The sequence below is a fragment of the Polyodon spathula genome, chromosome 7 (assembly GCF_017654505.1).
Source record: "Polyodon spathula isolate WHYD16114869_AA chromosome 7, ASM1765450v1, whole genome shotgun sequence".
Lineage (NCBI taxonomy): Eukaryota > Metazoa > Chordata > Actinopteri > Acipenseriformes > Polyodontidae > Polyodon > Polyodon spathula.
The window spans coordinates 66,034-73,879 of NC_054540.1; positions in this window are offsets into that span (position 1 = coordinate 66,034).

A 7,846-nucleotide genomic window follows, 5' to 3' on the forward strand; every position below is an offset into this window, starting at 1 on the left:
CAATGAACTTGTACTGCTGCTGATCAGAGGAGCCTGGCTGTTGACTGTTTACAGCCAGCGCAGACAGAGCGGTCTCGTGCACAGTGCAGGGTTTAGAACCAGCGCAGACAGAGCGGTCTCGTGCACAGTGCAGGGTTTAGAACCAGCACAGACAGTGCGGTCTCGTGCACAGTGCAGGGTTTAGAGCCAGCGCAGACAGTGCGGTCCCTTGCACAGTGCAGGGTTTAGAGCCAGCGCAGACAGAGCGGTCTCGTGCACAGTGCAGGGTTTAGAGCCAGCGCAGACAGTGCGGTCTCGTGCACAGTGCAGGGTTTAGAGCCAGCGCAGACAGTGCGGTCTCGTGCACAGTGCAGGGTTTAGAGCCAGCGCAGACAGTGCGGTCTCGTGCACAGTGCAGGGTTTAGAGCCAGCGCAGACAGTGCGGTCTCGTGCACAGTGCAGGGTTTAGAGCCAGCGCAGACAGTGCGGTCCCTTGCACAGTGCAGGGTTTAGAGCCAGCGCAGACAGAGCGGTCTCGTGCACAGTGCAGGGTTTAGAGCCAGCGCAGACAGAGCGGTCTCGTGCACAGTGCAGGGTTTAGAGCCAGCGCAGACAGTGCGGTCTCGTGCACAGTGCAGGGTTTAGAGCCAGCGCAGACAGTGCGGTCTCGTGCACAGTGCAGGGTTTAGAGCCAGCGCAGACAGTGCGGTCTCGTGCACAGTGCAGGGTTTAGAGCCAGCGCAGACAGTGCGGTCCCTTGCACAGTGCAGGGTTTAGAGCCAGCGCAGACAGAGTGGTCCCGTGCACAGTGCAGGGTTTAGAGCCAGCACAGACAGTGCGGTCCCGTGCACAGTGCAGGGTTTAGAGCCAGCACAGACAGAGTGGTCCCGTGCACAGTGCAGGGTTTAGAGCCAGCGCAGACAGAGTGGTCCCGTGCACAGTGCAGGGTTTAGAGCCAGCACAGACAGTGCGGTCCCTTGCACAGTGCAGGGTTTAGAGCCAGCGCAGACAGAGTGGTCCCGTGCACAGTGCAGGGTTTAGAGCCAGCACAGACAGTGCGGTCCCTTGCACAGTGCAGGGTTTAGAGCCAGCGCAGACAGAGCGGTCTCTTGCACAGTGCAGGGTTTAGAGCCAGCGCAGACAGTGCGGTCCCTTGCACAGTGCAGGGTTTAGAGCCAGCGCAGACAGAGCGGTCTCGTGCACAGTGCAGGGTTTAGAGCCAGCGCAGACAGTGCGGTCTCTTGCACAGTGCAGGGTTTAGAGCCAGCGCAGACAGAGTGGTCCCGTGCACAGTGCAGGGTTTAGAGCCAGCACAGACAGTGCGGTCCCTTGCACAGTGCAGGGTTTAGAGCCAGCGCAGACAGAGTGGTCCCGTGCACAGTGCAGGGTTTAGAGCCAGCGCAGACAGTGCGGTCCCTTGCACAGTGCAGGGTTTAGAGCCAGCGCAGACAGAGCGGTCTCTTGCACAGTGCAGGGTTTAGAGCCAGCGCAGACAGTGCGGTCTCTTGCACAGTGCAGGGTTTAGAGCCAGCGCAGACAGTGCGGTCTCGTGCACAGTGCAGGGTTTAGAGCCAGCGCAGACAGAGCGGTCTCGTGCACAGTGCAGGGTTTAGAGCCAGCGCAGACAGAGCGGTCTCGTGCACAGTGCAGGGTTTAGAGCCAGCGCAGACAGAGCGGTCTCGTGCACAGTGCAGGGTTTAGAGCCAGCGCAGACAGTGCGGTCTCGTGCACAATGCAGGGTTTAGAGCCAGCGCAGACAGTGCGGTCTCGTGCACAATGCTGGGTTTAGAGCCAGCGCAGACAGTGCGGTCCCTTGCACAGTGCAGGGTTTAGAGCCAGCGCAGACAGAGCGGTCTCGTGCACAGTGCAGGGTTTAGAGCCAGCGCAGACAGAGCGGTCTCGTGCACAGTGCAGGGTTTAGAGCCAGCGCAGACAGTGCGGTCTCGTGCACAGTGCAGGGTTTAGAGCCAGCACAGACAGTGCGGTCCCTTGCACAGTGCAGGGTTTAGAGCCAGCGCAGACAGAGCGGTCTCGTGCACAGTGCAGGGTTTAGAGCCAGCGCAGACAGAGCGGTCTCGTGCACAGTGCAGGGTTTAGAGCCAGCGCAGACAGAGTGGTCCCTTGCACAGTGCAGGGTTTAGAGCCAGCGCAGACAGAGCGGTCTCGTGCACAGTGCAGGTTTAGAGCCAGCGCAGACAGAGTGGTCTCGTGCACAGTGCAGGGTTTAGAGCCAGCGCAGACAGAGCAGTCCCGTGCACAGTGCAGGGTTTACAGCCAGCGCAGACACAGTGGTCTTGTGCACAGTGCAGCGTTTGCAGACAGGAGGTCACTGTACATGCAGAGCAGATGGAACATTCTGTAAAGGGTCTGTCAGCAGGCTTCACAAATTACTCACCTACCTGACCAACTGTACACAATTCCACCCAAAACTCTTAGAAACAAAGCTGGCAAAAACCCTAAACCCTAACCACCCAAACTCTTAGAAACAAAGCTGGCAAAAACCCTAAACCCTAACCACCCAAACTCTTAGAAACAAAGCTGGCAAAAACCCTAAACCCTAACCACCCAAACTCTTAGAAACAAAGCTGGCAAAAACCCTAAACCCTAACCACCCAAACTCTTAGAAACAAAGCTGGCAAAAACCCTAAACCCTAACCACCCAAACTCTTAGAAACAAAGCTGGCAAAAACCCTAAACCCTAACCACCCAAACTCTTAGAAACAAAGCTGGCAAAAACCCTAAACCCTAACCACCCAAACTCTTAGAAACAAAGCTGGCAAAAACCCTAAACCCTAACCACCCAAACTCTTAGAAACAAAGCTGGCAAAAACCCTAAACCCTAACCACCCAAACTCTTAGAAACAAAGCTGGCAAAAACCCTAAACCCTAACCACCCAAACTCTTAGAAACAAAGCTGGCAAAAACCCTAAACCCTAACCACCCAAACTCTTAGAAACAAAGCTGGCAAAAAGTGAATCTTATTTGAAGTCCTCACTTGTTTGTTCTTTTTCAGATCATTATTGGTACAGTCAGTATGTTCACATGTGCACACACACACACACACACACACACACACACACACACAATAAACAAATACAAATACCCAGGCAAGTACATTTACACTATACCAAAGTGCCACAGATCTTGGCAGCTTATCAGCTGTGTGAAGGGGAATCTTCAGTAAAAAGTCTCCAAACAATTGCAGTTCTGTTTGCCCAGAGAGTTGCATAACATGAAAGGGGTGGGGGGTTGTGCACAGTGACCTGAGTGCTGGGCAGCAGGGCTGTGTGACTCTCACTCACTTCCTCCCCCTCACTATCTCAGCAATGCCCACAGCTCCATCCTTGTTAAGAGAGGCACTTCAATTGAAATTCTCTCCCAGCAGCAGGGGGTGGGCTCACTGTAGGTCTGCCTGGGGAGCCCACAATAACCAGCCTCACTGTGAAGAGAGAAGAGGCTGGGTCACACTATGCCTCTTTCTGCTTTTTCCTCAATCCTCTGCCCTCTTGTGGCTGAAATAATTAGTGCCGGGCACAGTAACAATTTGTGATTTTTTTTTTTTTTTTAATTATTATTATTAGCAAACGCCTTTATCCAGGGCGACTTACAATTGTTACAGGATATCACATTATTTCCACATACTAGGTAAAGTGCCTTGCTTTAAGGGTACAGCAGCAGTGTCCCCCACCTGGGATCGAGCCAACGACCCTCCGGAGTCCAGAGCCCTAACCAGATTGCCACATCGCTGCCCTAGTTTGTCCAGTAATTCATTGTTGATGGGTGCACAAAGTGGGCTATTAAATGACGTCTCCAGTCGCCGAACTTAGTAGGCCTACTCTCTCTCTCTCAATAAAATAAAAAAGAGGTAATTAAAGTAGGAATCAGCGACTGCAGCAAATGAAGCGCGCTGGGCAGTGTTGGTAAGGCAGCCCGTGGTATTCATCGCTCGTGTCCATACAGCGCACAGTGCAAACGGGCACTTGAAACGCGACTGACTTCTTTATTTATGGCGCGGACCGCCCTGGAGTGTTTCCCCCTCCCTCTTTAAACCCGCACAATACCGCAAGGGTTAACTACTGATAACGACGTCAGAACGCCGCTCGCTGTCTTTCAGTAACACGCAATCGCCAAGTCTTGCGTGAGTATCGTGCCGTGTGAACACCTGCCGGAGAGGCGTTGTTAGGCACAGGTAAACGCTGACAGGTAAACGCTGAAGAGACTCGTATTAATAATACACCCCGCAGGTACAGTACGATGGACGGGTGGATCAGGTGTATTCATTTGTGTCGCAATGCACGCACAGTTTGTTTATAACCTAACGCGTACTTCTGGGGCCTTGTGTTTGATGGCATCTCCACTGAGACCACACACGTGCTACTGATTCATTTGAAAACGTACATAACCATATTTATCGCTGTTTTTCAGTCGTAGTGATGAATCAAATTCATTAAGCATTTTACTCCAGTGCAAGGTTAAACAAAAAAACTAACGCAAAACGGTCAGTAGTACTCGCGTTGCTATGCCAACTGTCCGGGTTTCATCGGAAAGTCCGCTTTTTAAACTTGCTGTCCGATGTGGCCATGTCGCCTAAAGAGGGCCACCGGCTCGGTGCAAGTGCTGCAAACTTGACAGACTGCTGTGCTTTTAATTCACAGTTGCTGTTGCTAAAACAACAAACGAGCCAAAGAAGTTCGTGTGACCACCACCATCAATTTCAGCTTTTGATAGGTACGTCACTGCACAGTTCTTAAAGAACCGCACTGGCCTGGGGTTGGAAGTGCTTTGGATGCTGGAAGTTGCTCTTTGGTGGTCAGCTGTCTGTTTGGTGTGTGGTTTCTCTTGCTGCTGCAGGGTTCCTGTGGAGACTCTAGTCATGATTCTGGACTATTTGCTTTCTAAAGTTATGGAGCCGCTGTGGCGACGAGCAGAGGAGGAGGAGCAGCAGCGAGGCTCAGGTCAGTTCAGTGAAACGCAAAGCAAGCATCTCATCCCAGTGATGGGCTAGTCTGGTGTGTGTTTGTGTGCGTGCGGTTCTAGTATGGAGGTGTGTGTGTGTGCGTGCGGTTCTAGTGTGGGGGGGGGGTGTATATGCGTGAGGTTCCTCTGATGTGTGCTGTATTGTGTTGCAGGTGCTGGTGAAACGCTGCACATTCGGGCTGGCACAGTGACCCGGTTCTGCCAAGACTACGGGTTGATCGACGATCTGATCTGCTTCACTACAGAGGTGGTTCTGGGAGGAGCCCCACTGAGTGTAGGGCACACAGTCAGCGCCATCGCCGTGAGGGACAGGGAGGCAGGGGGGTGGAGAGCTGTGCGGGTGAGATACTGTCAGCATGCAGGACAGGAGGGAGGGGAGCGCTGTGCGGGTGAGATACTGTCAGCATGCAGGACAGGAGGGAGGGGAGCGCTGTGCGGGTGAGATACTGTCAGCATGCAGGACAGGAGGGAGGGGAGAGCTGTGCGGGTGAGATACTGTCAGCATGCAGGACAGGAGGGAGGGGAGCGCTGTGCGGGTGAGATACTGTCAGCATGCAGGACAGGAGGGAGGGGAGAGCTGTGCGGGTGAGATACTGTCAGCATGCAGGACAGGAGGGAGGGGAGAGCTGTGCGAGTGAGATACTGTCAGCATGCAGGACAGGAGGGAGGGGAGCGCTGTGCGGGTGAGATACTGTCAGCATGCAGGACAGGAGGGAGGGGAGCGCTGTGCGGGTGAGATACTGTCAGCATGCAGGACAGGAGGGAGGGGAGCGCTGTGCGGGTGAGATACTGTCAGCATGCAGGACAGGAGGGAGGGGAGCGCTGTGCGGGTGAGATACTGTCAGCATGCAGGACAGGAGGGAGGGGGCGCTGTGCGGGTGAGATACTGTCAGCATGCAGGACAGGAGGGAAGGAGGGAAGGGAGAGCTGTGCGGGTGAGATACTGTCAGCATGCAGGACAGGAGGGAGGGGAGAGCTGTGTGCAGGAGATACTGTCAGCATGCTGGACAGGAGGGAGGGGAGAGCTGTGTGCGGGAGATACTGTCAGTATGCAGGACAGGAGGGAGGGAAGCGCTGTGCGAGTGAGATACTGTCAGCATGCAGGACAGGAGGGAGGGGAGAGCTGTGTGCGGGAGATACTGTCAGCATGCAGGACAGGAGGGAGGGGAGCGCTGTGCGGGTGAGATACTGTCAGCATGCAGGACAGGTGGGAGGGGAGAGCTGTGTGCGGGTGGGATACTGTCAGCATGCAGGACAGGAGGGAGGGAGGGGAGAGCTGTGTGCGGGAGATACTGTCAGCATGCAGGACAGGATTTACTTACACAATTTCTAAAACAAATTGGTTGAGATTTTTCAATCAGAATATTACTTAGCAAGCAACAAACAACATCGGGATCTATGTTGGGTGTTCTAGTCATTGATAAATCAAGATACAAAGGGTTCAGCAGCAGTGGGGAGTGAGCGAGGGAGAGAGGCTCGTCTGGAGGTGTGAACGAGGTAACGAATAGTGGTTACAAAGAGGGAGGAGAGCAGTGAGCACTGCCTCTGCTTTGCCTTGATCCCTGGACTCACTCACTCACTGACTCGCTGACTCACTCACTCACTGACTCGCTGACTCACTCACTCACTGACTCGCTGACTCACTCACTGACTCGCTGACTCACTCACTCACTGACTCGCTGACTCACTCACTCACTGACTCGCTGACTCACTCACTCACTGACTCGCTGATCTACTCACTGGCTCACTCACTGACTCGCTGACTCACTCACTCACTGACTCGCTGATCTACTCACTGACTTGCTCACTCACTCACTCACTCACTGACTTGCTGATCGACTCAGTGACTCACTCACAGTACCCCCTTCCTCTATATTAAACAGTACCCTCCCTCTATATTAAACAGTATCCTCCTTCTATATTACAGTACTCCTCTCTCCCTCTATATTAAACAGTACCCTCCCTCCCTCTATATTAAACAGTACCCTCCTTCTATATCTATATTAAACAGTACCCTCCCTGTATAGTAAACAGAATCCCTCCCTCCTTCTCCCTCTCTGTTTTCTCTCTTAGTGTGACGTGTTCACGGTTTGTCTCTCAGGCTATGACAGATCTCCATGTGTTGACCAGCCAGTCTGTGTTTGTCTTCCCCCACCAGGATTGACAGCTTCTGGGTGTCGTGCATTTTGGGGAATTCTCTGTCTAAATCGCCAAATTTAGGGAAGAAAATGTTCCTTATGTTGTTATATTTTTCACAGTATGGTAGGAAGCTCTCTCTCGGAGGATTGCGAGAAGAGCTTGCAGAGAGACCAGTAGCGTTGAAATGCTGGTCCGGTAGGAGAGTGTTTTTTTGGTTATGTTGCATGTTCAGGTGCAGCAGTGTCTCTCTGTTATGTTGTGTATTCAGGTGCAGCGGTGTCTCTCTGTTATGTTGTGTATTCAGGTGCAGCGGTGTCTCTCTTATGTTGTGTATTCAGGTGCAGCAGGTGTCTCTGTTATGTTGTGTATTCAGGTGCAGCAGTGTGTCTCTGTTATGTTGTGTATTCAGGTGCAGCAGTGTCTCTCTGTTATGTTGTGTATTCAGGTGCAGCAGTGTCTCTCTGTTATGTTGTGTATTCAGGTGCAGCGGTGTCTCTGTTATGTTGTGTATTCAGGTGCAGCGGTGTCTCTCTGTTATGTTGTGTATTCAGGTGCAGTGGTGTCTCTGTTATGTTGTGTATTCAGGTGCAGTGGTGTCTCTGTTATGTTGTGTATTCAGGTGCAGCAGTGTCTCTCTGTTATGTTGTGTATTCAGGTGCAGTGGTGTCTCTGTTATGTTGTGTATTCAGGTGCAGCGGTGTCTCTGTTATGTTGTGTATTCAGGTGCAGCAGTGTCTCTCTGTTATGTTGT